This window comes from Periplaneta americana, chromosome 6, assembly GCF_040183065.1.
Source record: "Periplaneta americana isolate PAMFEO1 chromosome 6, P.americana_PAMFEO1_priV1, whole genome shotgun sequence".
NCBI lineage: Eukaryota > Metazoa > Arthropoda > Insecta > Blattodea > Blattidae > Periplaneta > Periplaneta americana.
In genome coordinates this window covers 109,478,696-109,499,527 of record NC_091122.1, presented here as the reverse complement: position 1 = coordinate 109,499,527, position 20,832 = coordinate 109,478,696, and the positions used below count along the sequence as shown (strand labels likewise).

General features: G+C 36.0%; 1 protein-coding gene and 1 non-coding gene across 9 annotated transcripts in view; one reads left to right on the top strand and one right to left on the bottom strand.

Annotated features, from left to right (window-relative positions):
• Positions 1-20,832, bottom strand: part of LOC138701645 (protein O-linked-mannose beta-1,2-N-acetylglucosaminyltransferase 1-like) — a 1,230,831-nt gene that overhangs the window by 353,249 nt on the left and 856,750 nt on the right. The window lies entirely within an intron of this gene.
• On the top strand, positions 8,311-8,383 carry TRNAN-AUU (transfer RNA asparagine (anticodon AUU)). Its single transcript has one exon. It is a non-coding gene; the product is annotated as a tRNA-Asn (tRNA).

Below are 20,832 nucleotides of genomic sequence, written 5' to 3'. Positions count from 1 at the left end.
ATCCACAGCACCGGATCGAACTCCTCTCCTCCGATGTTTTTCCCTTTGTGGCCTGACTCCAAATTGGGCATGTATGTTGACATTTTATAAAGTCAACTGCCATTATACAAGGAGCGCACTCAGTTGAGTGACTTGGTGACAGGGATTCCACAGTAATATGCACAGTGATCTGTAGGACCAAAAAATAATAATCTTTGCGTGGACGCACATTTTTGCTAAAGTAAGTGAATCTTCTTTACACTTAACTAGGCAGAAACACATTTACAATTGCACCTTTGGAGTCAACGCATGCAGCGCCTAAAACCTTCGTTTTTCTGTACCGACGCATGCGGGGCCCGCGACGCACAAATCCGGACTACACGAGAGATAATGCAGACCTCGCACCTCGCAGCTATAGAAACCACTTACTATCTCTCGTGTAGTCCGGATTTGTGCGAGGTGGGTCTCGCACCTCGCACGTCACATGCGTCGGTTCAGAAAAACTAAGGCTTAAAGAAGCGTCTGCGACCACTTGTTCCTATCCTCACAATACTTCCTTTCTAGTATATTTTCTGTACATATTTTTCCACGCTCTGTATAGGTATAGGGACGTATATCTCGGTCCCGCTAGTGTTAACTCCCGCTTTATATTAATGCTCTGCGGCTTCCTTTTTCCTTTCAAACTCATTAGTACATTTTTTTTGACGTCTTTCTCTTAACATTTTCTATGTATAACAGTGAAGTGCGAGTGAGACATATAGCTAACAGAATTGGAGCTCACGCGGTTTCTTACTACCCTAACTTCCCTTTCCAGACGCACTTTCGCATACTTTCTAGTTATACCTTCTCCTCTTCCAACAGTACTGATTTCTATTTCGCGGTGGTGAGTTCAACTCCCATCTACAACATAAATATGTAACTATACTCAAAGTCAACATCTTTGGCGTATGAAATAAACAATGGAAAAAGTTAAATGCGAGTATCTTACATTTTCCGCAGTCTGTGGGCAATGCAACTGACAACAGACTGGGCACTATACTCAAGGACACTCTCCTGAAACGCTGGCGCCGGCAAGCCACCGTGAAGGTTAAGTGCGAGTATCTTACCTTTCCCGCAGTCAGTGAGCAATAAGACTGACAAATGCGATTGGCAGATTGCTGATGTGACGGGTATAATTCACAGCCGCACAGGGAACAGATGCTCACTGGCTGAGCACTATACTCAAGGACACACGCCAAAAACGCTGACGCCGGCTATACTATCAATGTAGTGGTAGGTACAGAAGTAGTAATGATACAAGTAGCAGATGTTAATAATTACAATGGTGGTAGTAGTAACAGTCGTAATATTGTAAATTAGAATTAATAAAAAGTATTTTCTCAGAAACTGGTACTGTAATTTTCACCAATATAATTTTTATAAAACTTAACATAGTCCTAAAGTAAAACTGCAGTTATCTTCTTAGCTGTTTCAATAGAAATATTTTTATACACTTCAAATTATTGTCCCTAACAATCTTGTTTCCAAGTAACAATTTTATCAGGAACCGTAGTTGTCAACATCAAGTCATCGCCATAAAAATGTCTCGTAATGAACTACATTTCTTCCTAATGGGCTTCCATCACTCACTATCTGAACAACACATGCATATAGTCTACACATTTGTATTCATATATAAACTGCAGCTGTCCATACTTTCACGCTTACATAACAACCAACGTCCTTTACCAGGACCTACAGATTTCATTAATCAAGACATTTCCATTGTGACGCCCATTTTTAACTCTAGTTCCTCATAACTAGCCGACAACCGTTTCCAGTATATTTTTTATTAATGTGTTTCCATGAAAACGTTTTTAAGAAACTGCATTTGTCCCTAACAAACATATTTCCATCAGTAACCGAAGTTCAAATACCAAGCCATCGCCATAAAAAAACCTAGTTATAAATTACAGCTCTTCTTCATGGGCTTCCTTATCTATTTCTTTTTTCCATACACGCATTCATAACCATCATAAACTGCAACTGCCCTTAACTCCACGCTTACAAAACGCCTTTACCAGGAACCGAAGCTCACATTAAGAAAGACGTTTTATTTCTGACCTTCGTTTTTAACTCTAGTTCCACCGTTTTCAGTTTTTTTTTTCTTAACGTGTAACCATACAAACATTTTCAGAAACTGCAGTTATTCCTAACAATCATATTTGTAGAGTAACATCCTTCATAAGTAACCGAAATTCAAATGCTAAGAAAGCCTCAATATAAATTACAGTTCTTGCTAATGCGCTACCACATCTCTCTCTTTTTCCCTCTCACACATTACAAGTTTCATTTTCATATAGAAGCTGCAGCTACCCTTAACTCCATGCTTAAATACAAACATTTTACTACGAACTGCAGTTTCCATGAAGAGATGCAGTTCCTTTGTGGCATTCATTTTTGAAGTTTAGTTATCCATAACTAACAAGTGTTCATAATATAATTATGTACCGGTAATTTAGAAATATTACAGTGTTTCTAACACCTACCATTAAAACTTTTCCTTCCAAAAAATTATAGTTTTCACTAATCGAAGTATTTATATAGACATATATATATATATATATATATATATATATATATATATATATATATATATATATATAGTATTTCGTTTTCTTCAGAAAATGGAGTTGATCGAAAGGATTTCACATATTATTGTTACAAAGACGTAACTGGTGTGCCTAACTAAAACGTTTTTGTAAAAAACATCTTTCCTTAGAATTGCGATTGTCACTAACCAAAGTCTTTTAATAGAAACACAATATTCTGGCGTGAATACGTCTTTAAAAAAATATATATAAAAAGAAAATGAACATGACTTCGTAACACCAACAAATACCAATAATAATGCCCAGTGTTGTCACAATGTGCATAAGCAAAATTGTATTCAAATATAGACTGTGATGATGTTATTTATTGTTGGTAATTGTTGGTGGTATGAAGTCATAATCATTTTCGTTTTCAGTATATGTTACGTTTATAATCGTATAATTAAATTAATCACCATTTAAAATAGCCTATATTGGTGACATTAAATACAAAGTAAAATTCAAGAGTCCCAAATATTTTGTCCGCCAGTGTCTTTCTAAACTACACGACATCCCCTATTCCAATTAAGTAAACAGCAATCGACAGACGAAAAATTCAACGTGACCCAGAGTTGGAGCGGGTGACGTCATCTAGCGATACACGTGAGGGGTAAAGTTGCACGAATTAACGAAGTGGTGTCAAACGATTCGTAATGAACCAGACTACAATTGCAATTCGGCAACAATAAGCAGCTGACAAGCTGAACTGGAAAAATTCGCATTTGAGTGAAGACACAAAATTCACAATTTCGAGGCATATGCATATGGAGCGAGGGTATAAGTAACGGATACTTTACATTCAACATCCCACCTCAAGAAACGTATTAACGCATAAAACTTGTGGCTGTCTCTCCGATACAGCCTAACGTGATGTCTTCTTCAGAACTTCTAGTTATTCTCAACCAAATCGTTTTCATAGAAGCGCTGAGTTTCGGCGTGAGTTCGAAGGAAGTACGGTTTGATTACCTGGTTGTGTTTTTCCGAGGTATTCCTGATCTGTGAGGTTAATATGAGATATCGCATGGCAAATCTTTGAACTCATCATGCCAAACATGTAATATGCCACCGATGAAACGTAAATACGCAATTAATACATCTGCGCTACATAACTGATAAAAATTTTGAACATTGACATTAAACAAAATGTTGCCATAGAAACATTGTTTCTCCTTTTCCAGCAAGTTTCAAACATTTGTTCATACTAATGGGGTTTCTAAGCAATATTTCCTCATAATGATTTTCATTAAAAAATATGCTATGTATTCCTGATTTATGTAGGTCAAAGTCCATTTTGATGCTGCATTAATGCACTAGAGTTGGTGGGTATAAAACTCGGTCGGAATTCGAACCCGGAACATAAATCAACTGCGAATTATACGCGATCCTGCAAGGACAGTTGGGGGTAAAGTGGGTTTGAACCCGGTCTATTTAATCACGGGACGGGTGGGAGTGGAGACTGCAGACAGGGTTTTCATCACGCGTTAAAAAAATGTGGATGCAGTGTTAATGAATGAAATAGTGATTGATTAAGCGTCGAGAGATGAAAATGTATTGCGGACCCGATCCTGATGAAAACGTAAATTATACGACCGCAGGCTTTCATCGCGTCTCACATTAATGTGAGGTCCCAGTGAAACTTGAGGCACTTCAATACTTCAATTCCCCACCCTCAAAAACTACATTTACTGGATTGCCCACTGATATATAGAACGGTTATCAAATTGCGATCCACGTACCATTAAAGCTCAATTAATTGTTGTTTTCATATAAAGCACCTTCACACGGACAGAGGTAATTTTTTAAAAATCGCTTACCTAACGACGATGTGTTGACTGTGAGGTTATCTGGCGCTCATGGAATTGATGATTGCGAGAAGGTAGTATGTATACGGACGAGATGAGCCCAAAGAAGCGTCATCCTCCGTGAATGAATATCCCGTCACGTGACATGCGAGATAAGATTGTGCACTCGAAGTGCTTCGCCAGCTAAGTAAGCACTATATACTCAACGTTGTGGCTAATTATTTTTTTTACTCCAGGTTTAGTTCCGCGAACTTGCACTTAGTTCGGACAGTTATTTTTTGTATTTATGTATCTGCTGTGGAACTGTAATAATGTGCGCCGTTTGAGGGGAGTTTTCGACATAAGCTCATACGTAGTTCCCTTGTAAATTTTAATATACAATAAATTTACACTACGGTAGTCTCAGTTACCTACTTGTACATTGTACGTATATAATATTAATTCATAATCCTTAGAGGAGTGAGCACAGAACGGAGCCAAGCGTTTAATGTAATGGACAATGATGCCAACTCATAAACATAAAAAGCAGCTAAATAGCAGGCAAAATATAGTTATTCATTCATTTAGCCCAAGGGCAGGTCTTTCACAGAAAACCCAGTTTTCTCCAATCTTTCCTATTCTCTGCCTTCCTCTTAGTCTCTGCATATGATCCACATACCTTAATGATATTTTCTTCTGCCCCGAACTCTTATCTCGTTCACCATTCCTTCCAGTGCATCCTTCAGTAGGCAGTTTTTTCTCAGCCTGTGACCCAACCAATTCCTTTTCCTCTTCCTGATCAGTTTCAGCATCAATCTTTCTTTACCCACTCTTTCCAGCACAGCTTCATTTCTTATTGTCTATTCACTTCACACGTTCCATTCTTCTCCAAGTCCATTTTTCAAATCCTTCTATTCGCTTCTCTTCACTTCGTCGTAATGTCCACGTTTCTGCCTCATACAGTGCCACACTCCATACAAAGCACTTCACTAGTCTCTTCCTTCGTTCTTTTTCCAGAGGTTCACAGAAGAAGCTCCTTTTTCTATTAAAAATTATAGTTAAAGAAGCTAAAAAAAGTATTTGAATAGTGAAATGTTTTTGAAGTGTTAGTGAAATCAGGATAGAATCAGTGAAATGTGTCGTAGTTCCAGTGCAGTGAGTGAGTTGACAGCGAAATGAGTGTAGTGCTGAAAGGTACTTGTGCAGGTATGAACATATCATACTCGTGATTAGGTTTAAGATACAAATTAGATTTACTTTAAACGTTATTTTAAGTGATCGTGCTTCATTTGATTTGAATTCTCCCTGTTGTTGTTGTTATTAATTATTGTTAGTATTAATTAATATTATTATTAATATTATTAATTGTATTTTTGTTAATTGTCTGTATTATTAATTGTCATTATTGAGTGTAATTAGTTACCACTGCCACCGGGTACATACCCATTTGCAGTGTGAATAAATACATACATACATACAAAATTAAAAAATAAAATACCTAAAAAAATAGCTAAATTAACTAGTCTAATCAGTGAAAAATATAGCTCCTTCATCATCTTCCTGACATGCAACAGCAATAGTACTAGAGGTAGTAGAGAAAATAGAAGTAGTTGGTGAAGAGTGTGTTGCTATGGTTCCTATCACTTTAAATGCGCCTGGGGGAAGTTTGTATGAATAGCAGCAGTTACTGCTTCTTTTTAGGCAAAACGAACGAGAATAAGCAAAATGGCATTTAACATCTGTGTCATAATTGTTTCTCGATTTCGACTTCACAATATTAACCCCACTAAAAGCACACTCTTCATTAGCATTTGAATATGACAGACTTAATATTGAAAGTTCCAATGACACTAGTTCATCATAGGGATTTTCTCCACTAGAATTTCTGTATTTAACTATCTCAGCCCAAACGTCTACTGTGTTAGTAGTGCTTTACCATTCATTGTATATAATGTTACTCCATTGAGTCAGCGTAAGTCCATGTATGAGAACTAAGTTCACGAGCAGTATCAAATTGGAGTTTTCAGTATATTCAGAATTTTCCCTACTTTATTTTCATTACATTTAAATTACGTGTACATTATACCGATTGGAAGTGTAATATCCCTGTAGATTTACATAGCGAATTGGTCATATTGGGTGTAAAAAAAGTCTAACACCATATCGGTAAGAAAGTTTATAGTTTTCGAAAAAAAAATCCTCCCCCGAAAAGTTTAACGTCGTCTTTGTGGATAATTATTAATGCATAGGATCTTGATTTCTGTCAATAGTAATAGAGAATGTAGTAAATAATATTTTTTTCCTTTGTCGTATTTCGATAGAATGTACGATTTTCGTGTAAATTAAATAAAAAAGTATTGCAAATTTTTTTCCTGACTAACAAGACTAAACGCGGCAACACGGATCACCTGTTCTCGACTTTATTTCGATAGGTGTAAGGATAATTACTGGTAGTCAGGTCGTCTTGTGCCAGTATTACAAGAATATCCAGTGGAAGTGGGTGTCTGAGTCTTCCGATCTTAAGTGAAGCTTGTATTGCCATTCAACTTAGTGATCGCAATGTCGAGATTTTATAATTCGGAATATCTGTACATGATTTTAATTTACGGAGAAACGAAATGCAACTAGCGTGCCGCTCAACGCTTGTATTCAGAAATGTTTTCGGTAGGATAGTATAGTGCAGAGACATTCATCGCTGTCTGCTAGCTGGTCCGTGACACGGGGAGCGTACTCGTAATTCCAAGTTATCGCAAACGGAGTCGACAACGACCTGATGATATTGTTGAGAAGGAAGAGGAGATTTTAAATTTGGTCGAGAAAAACCCAGCCGAATCAGTCGCCTGATTGTGCAGTACGTAACTTTTTTGTTTACATGTCACGTCGGATGAGTTCAATGTCTCCGTGCGGAATCTTGGGCATTGCAACATTGCCAGCGAGTTTAAACTTTCGATGCAATTATTTAATTAACCATACATTTAATCGCGAAATGTATAATAGAGTTTTTGTTTATTTTCATATAATCCATAACTCCTTTCAATGTGCAGGGTTATTATCACTTCCACCCTGCACATCATTGGCGGATATTGCATTCTTGTCTGGCAATGTAGGGTGACCATACGTCCAGATTAATCGGGATTGTCCCGTTTTTGACCTTTGAAAAACCTGCACGGCCTTTTTTTTTCAATAAACAGGCTTTTGTTTCGTTTTTTGGCATAAGTTTGCAAGTTATAAACTTTTTACAAATACGCCGATAAATTTAACCTATAATACTTGCATACTGTCAACATGGAAGTTATTTCTATATACTATAGATTGTATCTATTAATGATGACAATTTTTAGGTGGTATTATCCATTTGTTTGTCCACAGAACGATAATATTAGAGTTTTTTTTTTTACAGTTTTTTGTTCAGTTGCCAAATTTAGCTAGGGTTTTATTCAATTTAATGCGTGTTTATAGTGTACATTAGAAATGTGTTTTACTCCTCATAACAATCCCAAAGAGGCAATGTAAATTTACAGAAGAGCTTGAAAATAAATTTCCTTGTTTTAGAGCTACGGCAAATAACTGATCAGCTAAATATAACTCCAATGATTTTTTATTCATATTTGCTTGCAAAATCTGAGTTGCTGAATTCAATAGCAACTTCTGCTAAGTGGCTCCTCGTTTTCAAAATTTATCCGCATATCATCAGCCAAGTACCAGGTCTCATCATAATTTACTTATTATACCCTACCACAAGACATCTTTATATTTTTCATCCTATACAGTTTCAGTTGCTAGAAATTGGAACTCGCTTCCGAGTGATGTACTGTAAGGGGTTAGTGTGCACTCGAAGTTGGTTGCTTGACGATTGTCAGCCCACTTTGAGGTCTGTGGATGGATGTAGAGGGAAAAATTGGATCGGTGTCGGGTAGAGTTCCCGGGTAGCTCAGTTGGTAGAGCGTTGGTACATTAAACCAAAGGTCCCGGGCTCGATGCCCGGCCCCGGAACAATTTTTCCCTCGAAATTATTCAAATCAACTTTACTATACCTGAAATCTTGATTTGCGATGTAAGGGGTTGTTGGACAATAACTTCATTTAGGTAAAAATTACATAAATTCTTACTTAACAGATTAATTTTACTGATTAATATTTGTTACTTATAATAATTATTACTTCTGCCCATTCTTATTATTACCATTAATTTCTCTAAGTAGAATATACAACCTCTAACGGCAAAATTTCATTACATTAATATTCTCATTATAAAAAAATATTTTAGATTTATATTTTTTTCTCTTTATAACATAGTTTTAGTAAACTTATCTTAAATTAATTCTCATCATTTTAACCAACTAGCTATCTCAACTTAATTATAATTATTACCATATTGCATATAGACTGGATTGAATTAAATTAGCTCATAAATAAAGTTATTACTTTTTCTTATAGGTTTTATCTCAATTTAAATAAACATGTCCCAGTCGTTAAAAGTGAACTGAATAATATTGCTGGAGAATCTTTTAAGTGTATTGTAAATATTCATAATTTAAATATGTATTAAACTATTGTATTGATTAAGGCTGGTTGAGTGGAAGAGAAGGCATTATGGCTTTAACTCTGACAGCGAAAATAAAACATTGTATTATATTCGATTCTATCCTATTCTAAGTATGATTGGAGTAAAGAAAGTAAATAAACCCCTTTAGAAGCCTACAGTAATTTCTAACTTGAGCTAAATATTAATGAATATGAAAGTGCATTTAATTTCTTCTTATTGCTATAGTACTATTTTAACAAGTATAATTGGAAGTTATTAACATTTGTTCCTTCTTTTAGTGTTCATTTGGTATGTATATCCGTCTTATGATTAAATTGAAATCATTATAAATACTGAATTTTAGATAAAAAAAAAAACATGGTGTCCCACTTTTTCCCTAGAGAAAGTGATTAAAGTCCCACTTTCACTCAAAGGAATTGTGGTCACGCTAGATATATGTTAGGTCTGTATTCATTTATTGCAGACTCCAAATCGAAACCAAGTTAGTATAGATTAGCGTCCAAATTACCTTCAATTGATACGATTAGTGGATCAATTCTTGCTGTAGGAATCACGACACGCCAACTTGATTGCCCTAATTGAACTGGTCGCAAACTTTGATCTGCTGGTCATAAATCACCATCACTATTTATTATCAGTAAATTATATTTCAATACTGCTAGCACGGGTTTAGACTATTAATTCATAAGTTTCACCCTTGATTACGGATTCTACTGATAACTAGGGCTAGGATTTTGATGAAATTGCATCGTTTTTATAGTAAGCCAGAAACATTGCTGCTTTAGTATTTATATGTTATGTGATAGAGTGAGTGTTTTAAAACATATTTGTTAGGGCATTTTTTTTGTATTTTTTGCCTGTTTCAACTCATAAAAGCATATTTTGTTTTATTCGGTCATTTTTTAGGCATTTTAATTTAATTTTGGACATAAATCCCCATTATTAAAGTAAAATAATGTTTATTTCCTTTGATATTTTCTTTACATATTTTGTTTATTAATACCCATTATTATGTATAATATTTTCATCGTTTTTCTACACACATATTGTTATTTTAACAATCAGCGTATTCCGAATCTCACCGGTTCGGTGGCATCAATGACGTCACGTTGCAGCGAAATAAGGAACAAAACTGCTGGAAGGATCGATGGCTGTCATGGCGACTGTACAAGTTGTTGTCTGTGCTACGTTAGCAAAATTTTGCGAAATTTTCGTACTCCCATCTCGTTCAAAGAAAAGATAGCATAAACAATTTATTTCTTGAACCAATAGTAATAACGAGTCCGTTGACATGTTCGCTCATAAGCCATTAACATATTGTTTTTACGTTGTGCTCATTACAAACAATACAGCAGAACTAAAGCAGAACACACCGCCATGACACAACAGTGCACGACGTTATTCGTCTGCTAATTCCCGCCCTATACAAGAACCAATCAGATTCACTGATGGCGGCTGATGGAGACAGCCACCACCTCTGCAAGTTGATGGCACCGGTGGGACACCGGTGGAGCATCAATGACGTCATCGGTGGAATTCGGAACACCGTGATGCCATCGGATTGCTCACCGGTGAGATTCGGAATATGCTCAATGTACACCCCATATAATGGATCAGTCCAACCACCCCTTCAATATGGACTCCTCTATACCTGCTAATTCAGGATAAGAGTGGCCTTGTGGTAGACTACATGGAAACTAAAAGTAAAGTAAATCCATGGCGCTACAGCCCATGAAGGGCCAAGACCGACCAGCTGAGTGCTGACCTCACGTCCACATGCCGAAGCAGAGGTGAACGATCATACATGGAAACTACTTGAGGTAAAATAATTAAAGTGTACTACTTAGAAAAAATGATGTACAATTTAATTTAATTACTAATCTAAATATTAAGTAGTACAAAACCTCTTTTCCTACTAAGCCAATTATGTAAGATCAATTTTAGGGCATTTTAACCCTTTCTAACCCAAATTAAATTTACAAGCAATCCATGTTGAAACAAATAGCTGTATTAGGACCAATTCAGTGACCAAGTTACGGGAGTGGCAACATTTGAAACAAAACTATATTGATGAAAATGTATTGAAATAGAAGTTATCCAGCAAAATTTACCTTCATATGTAACACACAAGTATATAAATGCTATAAAGTTAATTATTGCCATACGGTATCTATAGGTAAGAAAGGGTTAAGGGCATTTTTTGAAAGATTTTTAGGTCATAAATGCATTGTTTTAGGACTTTTTTTTAATGATTTATAGGTCATCAAAATCCTAGCCCTACTGATAACGCTACAAGTAACTGATAAGAAATTAAATCACACCTTTAACGTTTTCATATATTAAAAAAATATATTAAGTCTTGAAAACCTAGATAGAGTAAACAGGGGAAGTGAGATAGTCTTGCGTTCTGCTCTCCATAGCAATTCTCTTGTGCTTATAACAATGATAAACACGGAGTAGCTTTTTAGAGTGGAGCAACGTAATTAAAAGCACGACCCACTCCTCGGCCTGCCCTGCAGAGTACACAAAGAAACGTGTCATCACAAGCAACCAGCATGCAGGAGGGGGCTCCGGGGAGGAGATAACATAATGAACAAAGAAATGGTTTCTGTTTGAACAATCCACGACGACTGTGTTTTGCAAGGGTGTTCTTCCTCTACCTGCAGTTTATAATCAGTTTTTAATTAACCTTGGACCGTTGACCTTCCCGTAATAACGACGTAAATAAATACTGCAGCATTCGCCACAATTTTTTACGAGTTTCTTTATGTATGAATTTGCACTACAATCGTGCCACGCGGCTGGAATTCTTTGGTCGGCGGGAAAAGGCACATCAGTCAAAAAGTCGATTTTTCTCTTGTACCTAATCACATATATCTAGTATTTTTTCTAAATTTTGAAATAATAAAATTTCTTTTATTTTAAATTGAAAAGGGCCTTAGTTTAACCAACATACATGAATTTCATTATTATACTTATATTCAGTTAATAGTGAATTAAAAAGAAAATCTCTCCTGAAAAATTACTCTTTTTGACTTACTGTATGTGCCTTTTCCCGCAGACCAGAGAATTGTTATTGATAATATCTGTAGTGCTCGGGAAAAGTTTTCACAAACCTTTTTTGATAATTTATTGACAACTTACGCAACATCTGTTCGCTTGGAAAAAACATACATAGGTATTCCTCCCATTACAATAATTCATACAGAAAAAATCAAATCGACATAAACCAGTGTAAGTTGTCAATAAATTATAAAAAAAAGGTTTGTGAAAACTGACTTATGTCACTTTTCCCAAGCACTGCAGATATACTAACGTGAATTAATAAGAGACTGGAATTAAAATAACAATAAAACTGACTTTCTGTTAGCCGTACATCTTGGGCGTCGGTTTACAGCACTAGAGATCCAAGTTTACATACCGCACGAGATAGCTGGGCATACTTATGCTTTAAAAAAATTATGGTTTATTTAACGACGCTCGCAACTGCAAGGTTATAGGCCTATCAGCGTCGCTGGTGTGCCAGAATTTTGTCCCGCAGGAGTTCTTTTACATGCCAATAAATCTACTGACATGAGCCTGTCGCATTTAAACACTCTTAAATGCCATCGACCTGGGCCGGGATCGAATCCGCAACTTCGAGCATAGAAGGCCAGCCCTGTATCAACAACTGCGCTACCGAGGCCGACTACTTCTGCTTTCCCTGATATAATTTATTCTATCATTTTTAATTGAAAATCATTATGTTGACCACTTTTCTAGCAAAGGAAACTATCGCAGTATGCCATCTTCTCCAGAAAATCAACACCATGAAATCCATTTTTAACTACTCGAGGACGTGCGGTGAGCTCTTCTTTATAGGATGGTGCAAAATTCGGTCATTTCGTGATCAGCAGTAGAGTTGGGTCGATTCGTGAACGAATCTTTCATTCGAACGACTAATAATAAAGAATCGTAAGAATCGATTCGTGATATCGACGAATCGTCGTTCAAAAGAATCTTAACGAATCGTCGTTCAAAAGAATAGTGACGAATCGTCGTTCAAAAGAATAGTAACGAATCGTCGTTCAAAGGAATAGAATAGTAACGAATCGTCGTTCAAAAGAATAGTAACGAATCGTCGTTCAGAAGAATAATAACGAATGTCGTTAAAAATAGTAACGAATGTCGTTCAAAGGAATACTAACGAATTGTCGTTCAAAAGAATAGTAACGAATCGTCGTTCAAAAGAATAGTAAGGAATGTCGTTCAAAAAAATAGTAACGAATGTCGTTCAAAGGAATAGTAACGAATCGTCGTTCAAAAGAATAGTAACGAATCGTCGTTCAAAAAATAGTAACGAATCGTCGTTCAAAGGAATAGTAACGAATCGTTGTTCAGAAGAATAGTAACGAATTGGCATGGTATCGTAACACACGATTCTATTTACTTGTTTCATGTGACATGTCAGCGGATATTCCCGAACCGTGGCGAATGCTCCCGAGAGAGAGTGAAATCAAAATTTAAGTGTGAAGAATAGTGAACACCAGCCTGAAATTTACATGGTTAAATAGAGATGCAATGCAAAAAATGCACTTGATAATAAGATTGAGTTGGGATATGATGCTAGGACTGGATTAATCTTGCTCAGAATAGGGACCGATTGCAGGTTTATGTGAGGGCGGCAATGAACCTCCGGGTTCTCTGAAAGCCATTTATATGTATGTAAATAATAATAATAGTAATAATAATAATAATAATAATAATAATAATAATAATAATAATAATAATAATAGTAATAATATCACCATCATTATTATGCTGAGATGGTCTGTTGCTCGAATGTATGGGGAAATTTTGTAGTTGCGTACATTGCAGCAGCAGGATAACAAGGATCGAAAAAATTTAATTTCAGTGGATTAGGCTATGTCATATAGTTCCTGCAATGAAGCCTTGCTACATCTACGTTAGGTTATAATTATCAGATATTCCCCAGGGGAAATTTCAAAGAACAATAGGCATAAAACGGTTTATTTACCTACCTGCAGCCAATGCTGGATAAAATCTTAGTGCGGCAGTTAGTAGCGAAAAGGTTTTCTCATTTTCGTATCTAGGTATTCAAGACAAGGAAGACAAGAGAAAGTGATGCGACACTGCAAACCTGGGTATTCCAAGTAGAGAATAGAAAAAAAAAAAAAAACAAAAAAGAAAACAAAAATGGGGAAACTATTTGTATTTCTATTGTTTTATTTGTAGAAATAATATTAATACGAGATTGACAACTAAATCAATCTCCAATATCTTAATTGATGGCTTAAAATTTATTCGAATTTCAATTTAAAAACAAGATTAGAAGAGCTTTAAGCTAATTGTTGGAGGAAAGAAAACAACAAGACTTAGAAAACGAAGCGAAAATGCATATACAGTATTAAAACAGTATGGAATATTATTAATAACTTCTTAAATTTTAATTTTACAAAAACAATTTTATACAAAAGCTGTTGGAGATAAACCATACGATATGATACCAGTGTTCGAAAAAAAAAGTTAGTTATTCACATAAAGAGTGTGACAGTAAACTTTATTTTTTATATGGCATCCTACATTATAATTTACATATTCCAATCTCCATCAAATTTCACCCATAGATGTGTAGAAATTTTACTCCTTCACGTGTTTCGTGTCTCTCAACTGTTTGTTAAATTAAACTTGTTTCTTGGACTTCAAAATTGAGACATATAAATACGTATGTAAAATCATGTTGAGTAGACTATAAAACTAAACAAAACACTAAACTTTACAACAGATGCTCAAAATGAGAATCATTCATAGCCAAACAATGTCCCAATCTATCACGAAAACAGTTCATTGTCTTTCTCAGAGTTACATGACTGATCTGTTCCATCTCATATCTACAATCATGTAGAGTTGACATTAAATCAAGAATGAACAGTTTTCATTAGTTTATGGCCTACTCAACATGATTTCACATACTTATTTGTCTCAAGTTTGAAGACCATGGAACAGGTTTAAAAAGTAGTTAAAATACATGAAACAGGTCAATGGGTAAAATTTCTACTCATTCATGCATGAAATTTAATGGAGATTCGGAATGCGTAAAATTTATTCTAGGGTGTCATTAAAAAAATTAATGTTTACTGTCACATTCTGTACATCTGAATAACTTTTGTTTTTCGAAGATTGGCAACATATTGTGAAGTTTGTCGCAAGAAGGAGAGGAAAACGAAGAAGAGATTACGAGACGGAGAGGGAGAGGGACATAACAGTGGAAGAGAAGAGAAGAGAAGAGAAGAGAAGAGAAGAGAAGAGAAGAGAAGAGAAGAGAAGAGAAGAGAAGAGAAGAGAAGAGAAGAGAAGAGAAGAGAGAAGGGGAGAAGAGAAGAGAGAAGGGGAGAAGAGAAGAGAGAAGGGGAGAAGAGAAGAGAAGAGAAGAGAAGAGAAGAGAAGAGAAGAGAAGAGAAGAGAAGAGAAGAGAAGAGAAGAGAAGAGAAGAGAAGAGGTGAAGGGGAGAAGGGAGAGGGGAGAGAGAATGGGAAGAAGAAGGGGAGAGATAAGAGAAAAGAGGAGAGGAGAGCCAGAGAATGAAGGAATGGCATGACAAGGTAAGAAATGGAAAGGAAGAGAGAAAAACAAGAAACGATGTCCTAGTTACAAGACGAAGGCAAGAAAAGGAGAGAGGGTATAATTTATGAAAAAAAAGGGTGGAAGAGAAGGAGGATTAAGAATAATGGATGGAGATGCAAGAGAAAGAAAAGACAGGGAGGGAAGAGGGTCAAAGGGGAAAGAGGAATGTAAAAAAGAAACGGGGAAATGAGTAAGTAGTCGAAATAAGAAGTGAGGGGCGGGGAGGGGAGGGGAAGAAAAATGGGGGAGAGGAAGAAAAGGTTATAGGATAAAGGAAGGTTGAAGAAGAAAACTTTAGGGAAGGAAACAGGGATGAGAAAAAATAAAAGAGGAAGCGAGGAAACGTAAGCAGAAAGAAGTGCAGGTACAAGGAAGATAGAAAATGACAACGAAAAGGAAGATACTTAGGATGTGAAAGAGAAAGGAGGCAGGAAGAAGTCTGACGAAGAAAGAGGGGTTCGATTTTACCGTCGTACAGGCCTATATCCATTGTACCTACACAAGTCTGTTGGGGACGTATCTCCTGCGTGTTTCTGTTTTCAGCCCCTCTCATTACTTCATTTTTGCATTACCGGTTTACTGCCGTTCTCAATTTGCTGTCTAATAGACTATTTCCAATTCAAGCAGTAATATTAAATGAACAGATACAATAACTAACAAGAATACAAAGCAACCTTTGCGTCGGAACTCCCTTTATATCCATCATTTAATTGTTATTTTACATCATTGTAAATGCTTGCCGTTTTGGAATGAATAACACAGGAAGAGTTTATTTACATCGACACGAAAATTTAAGCCTCTACTGATGTAACTCTAAATCAATTACAAAATTATCTCTAAGGCAAAATGAAGGGACACTTTCGTTAAATACTACGCGTTGAGGACTGCGTAAGTGTAACTATTCAAATTAAATCCCGACCTCCTACACACGATGGAGTGCCCAATTCAATTCTGCATTATCTTCGAATTGTAGCTCGCAATAATTATAAAATATAATATTACAAAATTGCTGAATATTTAATCTGTAGTAAATGGAATCGTTTACAAAACAATTAACATGGCCGGCACGACGCTCATCGATGCATTTAACTTGAGTGCAAACCAGCAGAGCGCTCTGTTCTAGACAAAACGGTTGCTCTGGCAACTTCAAAGTAAGGGCTCCATTACCCATGGTTCTCTGTCAATTTTAAAATGAACTTCCATTTAAATAATGAGTTTTTCTCCTTCCCTCCTCTCCCTCCCCACGCTCCTCTTCTCCCCCTCCTTTCCCAGTCCTAAAATGGAACAGAAGTATGATTTCGTTAATTAATGTTCGCTGCAAAATTAAAAACGTTCAACATCGCAACGCTGTTGCCTTATTGACAAAATTGTATCGCTTCGTGATTGTTCATTTTTCTTTTATGGATATCCTTAGTCATTGCAAGACTGGACTATGGTGGAAGAACATGAAACAGTCGAGAAAATTTCTTTCATTCTTCTTTGTAATTAACATTATTTTATAATTTCTATCTCTGTCATATATGATGTCAGAGCGCTCAACCAACTAATTATAATCTCTGACGAAAAATATTTCAGGCATTATTATTATTATTATTATTATTATTATTATTATTATTATTATTATTATTCTGAATGAAGGGGGGAGCAACGGTGAATTATTCAATGGTTGAGTTGTTTGGACTTTTTCCATTGCTAATTTTCAAAATTGTAGCACAACGTTTCAAAGAATGGATCTCTCTTCGTCGTCAGGTGAAAACGTACTGTGGGGATCGTTACAAACAGCTAGCCTGTGATTGATGGATCAGTGTAATAATAGATAATAGAAGTCATGACGTTTTAGTTGTCATGTTAATATTTTACGGCACTGATAAAATAACGTGGCATATTATGAACGATTTTCACTAACGATAAAGACTGTTTATAATGCAGGAATACAAAAAAAGTTTTAGTTTGAAATATCTATAATTTATAAGTGGTTATTATGGTTTTCCTATCGTTTTTTCCAACTTAATCATCATATTCTATCAAGGATTAGGCCTTCTGGCCTGTTCCGCCTCAGGTGAGGTGGTCTTTCCTTGGTTTTTTCGGCCTTCCAAGATCTCTCTTCCCATTAGATCTGTACAGCTCATGCATTATGTCCAGACACTCCCTCACTCTTCCTACAGAGCTACGCACGAGATCGGATGAGTCTAATTACGAATTATAGGTGAATGGGGTTAGCTTTTGCCTTCAACTCGGTAGACACACGCCTGACCTTCCCTTCTACCCCCTCCACAGAAACGCTGCTCCCCTACTGCGCATCGCGAGTGTCTTGACAAAATGCATGATCTGTAAGCAAACAATCTTTGAGGAGCCTGTCACTGGACATCCGTGATGTGTTCCATACCAGTTAACTTCTCGCAAGTTATTCAACAGTTTAGCAATCGTTTTCTGTGAGGTCTGTTATATTTATTATGTAGGGCGTAAAGCCTTGGTTTTTCTGAACCGACGCATGCGACATGCGACGTGCGACGGCCCGTCTCGCACAAATCCGGACAACACGAGAGATAGTGAGTGGTTTCTACAACTGCGAGGTGCGCAGACTTCGCATCTCGCAGTTATAGAAACCACTCACTATCTCTCGTGTTGTCCGGATTTGTGCGAGGCGGGCCTCGGGCCTCGCACCTCGCACGTCGCATGCGTCGGTTCAGAAAAACTAAGGCTTTACGCTTACATTACTCTTACGCAGTTTTTATTGAATCACCTTTCCGCATAGACGTATTTAGGTCCAAAATTATAGAATTGCGTGGATATTTACAGCAGAACAGTGTAAACTTACACATACTGCTTATCCCATGCGCATATTATGTGTTTTTCATAACCGGATTAGGCCTATATGCCGTATCTTGTTTTGACAGAGATAGAGAGGCCTATCAGACAAATCAGCCACTAGTGTAGTGAGTGTAAATTGTGATCCGAGACTGTGATTTGACGTGGGTTCGGAACCCGCTTCGGATAATTAGCTGGCTGGGTTTTTTCGAGGTTCCCCAACTTCAAGACAAATGTCAGGTAACACCATGACGAATTTTCCGTCTAATCTCGCCACTACCAGTTCCACCGACGCTAGATAACCTCGCAGGTGATACAACATCGTCAAATAACAGATTAAAAAGTGAGCTAGAATTATGTTCAAGAGGTGTGAGGTGTGATAAGACGACAAGAACAACCCTGACTGAGGTGCTGATACATTTCAACTTAGTAAGAATACTTCGGCGACCAAGATTCAATTTCTTACCGAGAATTGGCTGCCCCCTTACCGGCAACGAGTATGATCCATCCCGATCAACAGTCTAACAGACCAACAACTGAACATCTTTTAATATTATATTCCTTGTCACAATTTATAATATTAATCAATTTCATTTGCTTGAAGTCCAGTTTTGGTTGTTTCTCTTATTATCCATAATTATTTCAAAACAGTACTTCAGGGTTGTCCTCAGTAGTCTAATGGTTACAATGCTAGTCGTTGGGTCCGAGGTAAGTGGCTTCAAACCCGGACGAGGGCTATGGTTTTTAAATTGCGATGAAACACTTACAAAGATTCTTTCCGGGAAAGAAGTAAAGCTGGTAATTGCGAGTCTTAGATTTAAAAACTGTGACCCTGATGGCAAAATCTGTCGGCCATTCTCGCGCAAACTGAATTTCTATGCTAAAAAACATCCAAGTTTAAAGCTTCGTTAAATAAAATATTACGACTACCAAAAGACTCCAGATAGCGAAAGGTAAATCACTGAAAGTTAATTTAATTATTCAGTAACAGATTTAATCCTATATGAACTACAAAGGGAAGTGAATAATGAAGCCTATAAAACACTCAAAATATCAGGAGCTCTGAAAAAACTGCAGAATAACAAATATTTAAGGAACGAAGCAAAAGCTGGAATATAGGAAGCAGTTGTGCGTGCTTAAGTGGCATAAATGTTTAACGGTCGTAGAATAGTGAGAAGCGAACAACATGACGAGTGACTGAATGGACTAGACTTTCTGCCTCTCACGCAGACGTTCCGGTTTCGAATCTCAATCTGGCCTGAGATATTATAATATTAATTTTTATTGTTCCAATAAGTTATTTATATACTACGTCTATATTCACAAATTTAATCTAATCATATCAATAAAAATATAATATGCATGACAAACGTCCCCACCTCCATATTATTCGGTATCATCAGGTCACATTATAGGATATATATTAAAATTATATAACAATTTAGTTTGAAAGAGCATATTTTCGAACATTTGTTATACACATTATTAATTTATTAGTTCATTATGTTTAACCAGAAGAAATAATATTGCACATAATACTTGTCGGAAAATGCTACATTTATGGACTTTTAAACTAAATTGTTTATGCAGTTTTAGAATTGTAATATGTAGCACACAATGAGACCTGACGACGATGCCCAATAAAGAAGGTCCGTTCACATTAGAGTTGAACAACGACCGAGAAAGCAAGAGTAACAGCGCCCGCAAAGCCGAAAACCCGCACGACAATATTGCCTATGTCGTTGACTGCTTGTGAGTGAATCAAATTAATGTTTAGGACATTTAAGAACTTATATCTGTTTGGCAACTGTTATATATGTATAAACATTCAAGTAGCCTATTTGAAACATCATCTCTATCTTTAAGTGTATAATAATCCGTTCCCCAATCTTTATTTAATTACTAGACCCTTATTAAAAGGCTAGGAATTTTTGTTTTCGTATGTTTGAGATCAAGTGTACAATCTCAAGTAAAAAAATATTAACGCTTTATTTAACGTTATGTTTCATGTTTCTTAGAAATGCAAATTTGAGAATTTTTTTCTATTTTGGATTGAAAATCTGTATTTTTATCTTAAATTTTTATCTATATATTTTTTCATGTGCTCATTCATGTATAACCATTATTGTAAATTGTGTGTTGTTCTCTGTCTTTAGGCAAGCCTTGGAAGGTCAGATAGTAAAATAAAAAATAAAATAAAATAATAATAATAACAGGGCAATAATAATAATAATAATAATGATAATAACAGGGCAATAATAATAAGGTAATAATAATAATAATAATAATAATAATAATAATAATAATAGGTAATATCTGATAATAAAACCAGAACATTTTGTTAACTGTGATACTGTTTTGTTTTGTCTTTCTGTATCAATTAAACATCTCCGATGTTATTTATTTCAATGATGTATGTTATTCAAAGTTACGAAATCTTTCCACGCCGACCAAATGCTGTTTCG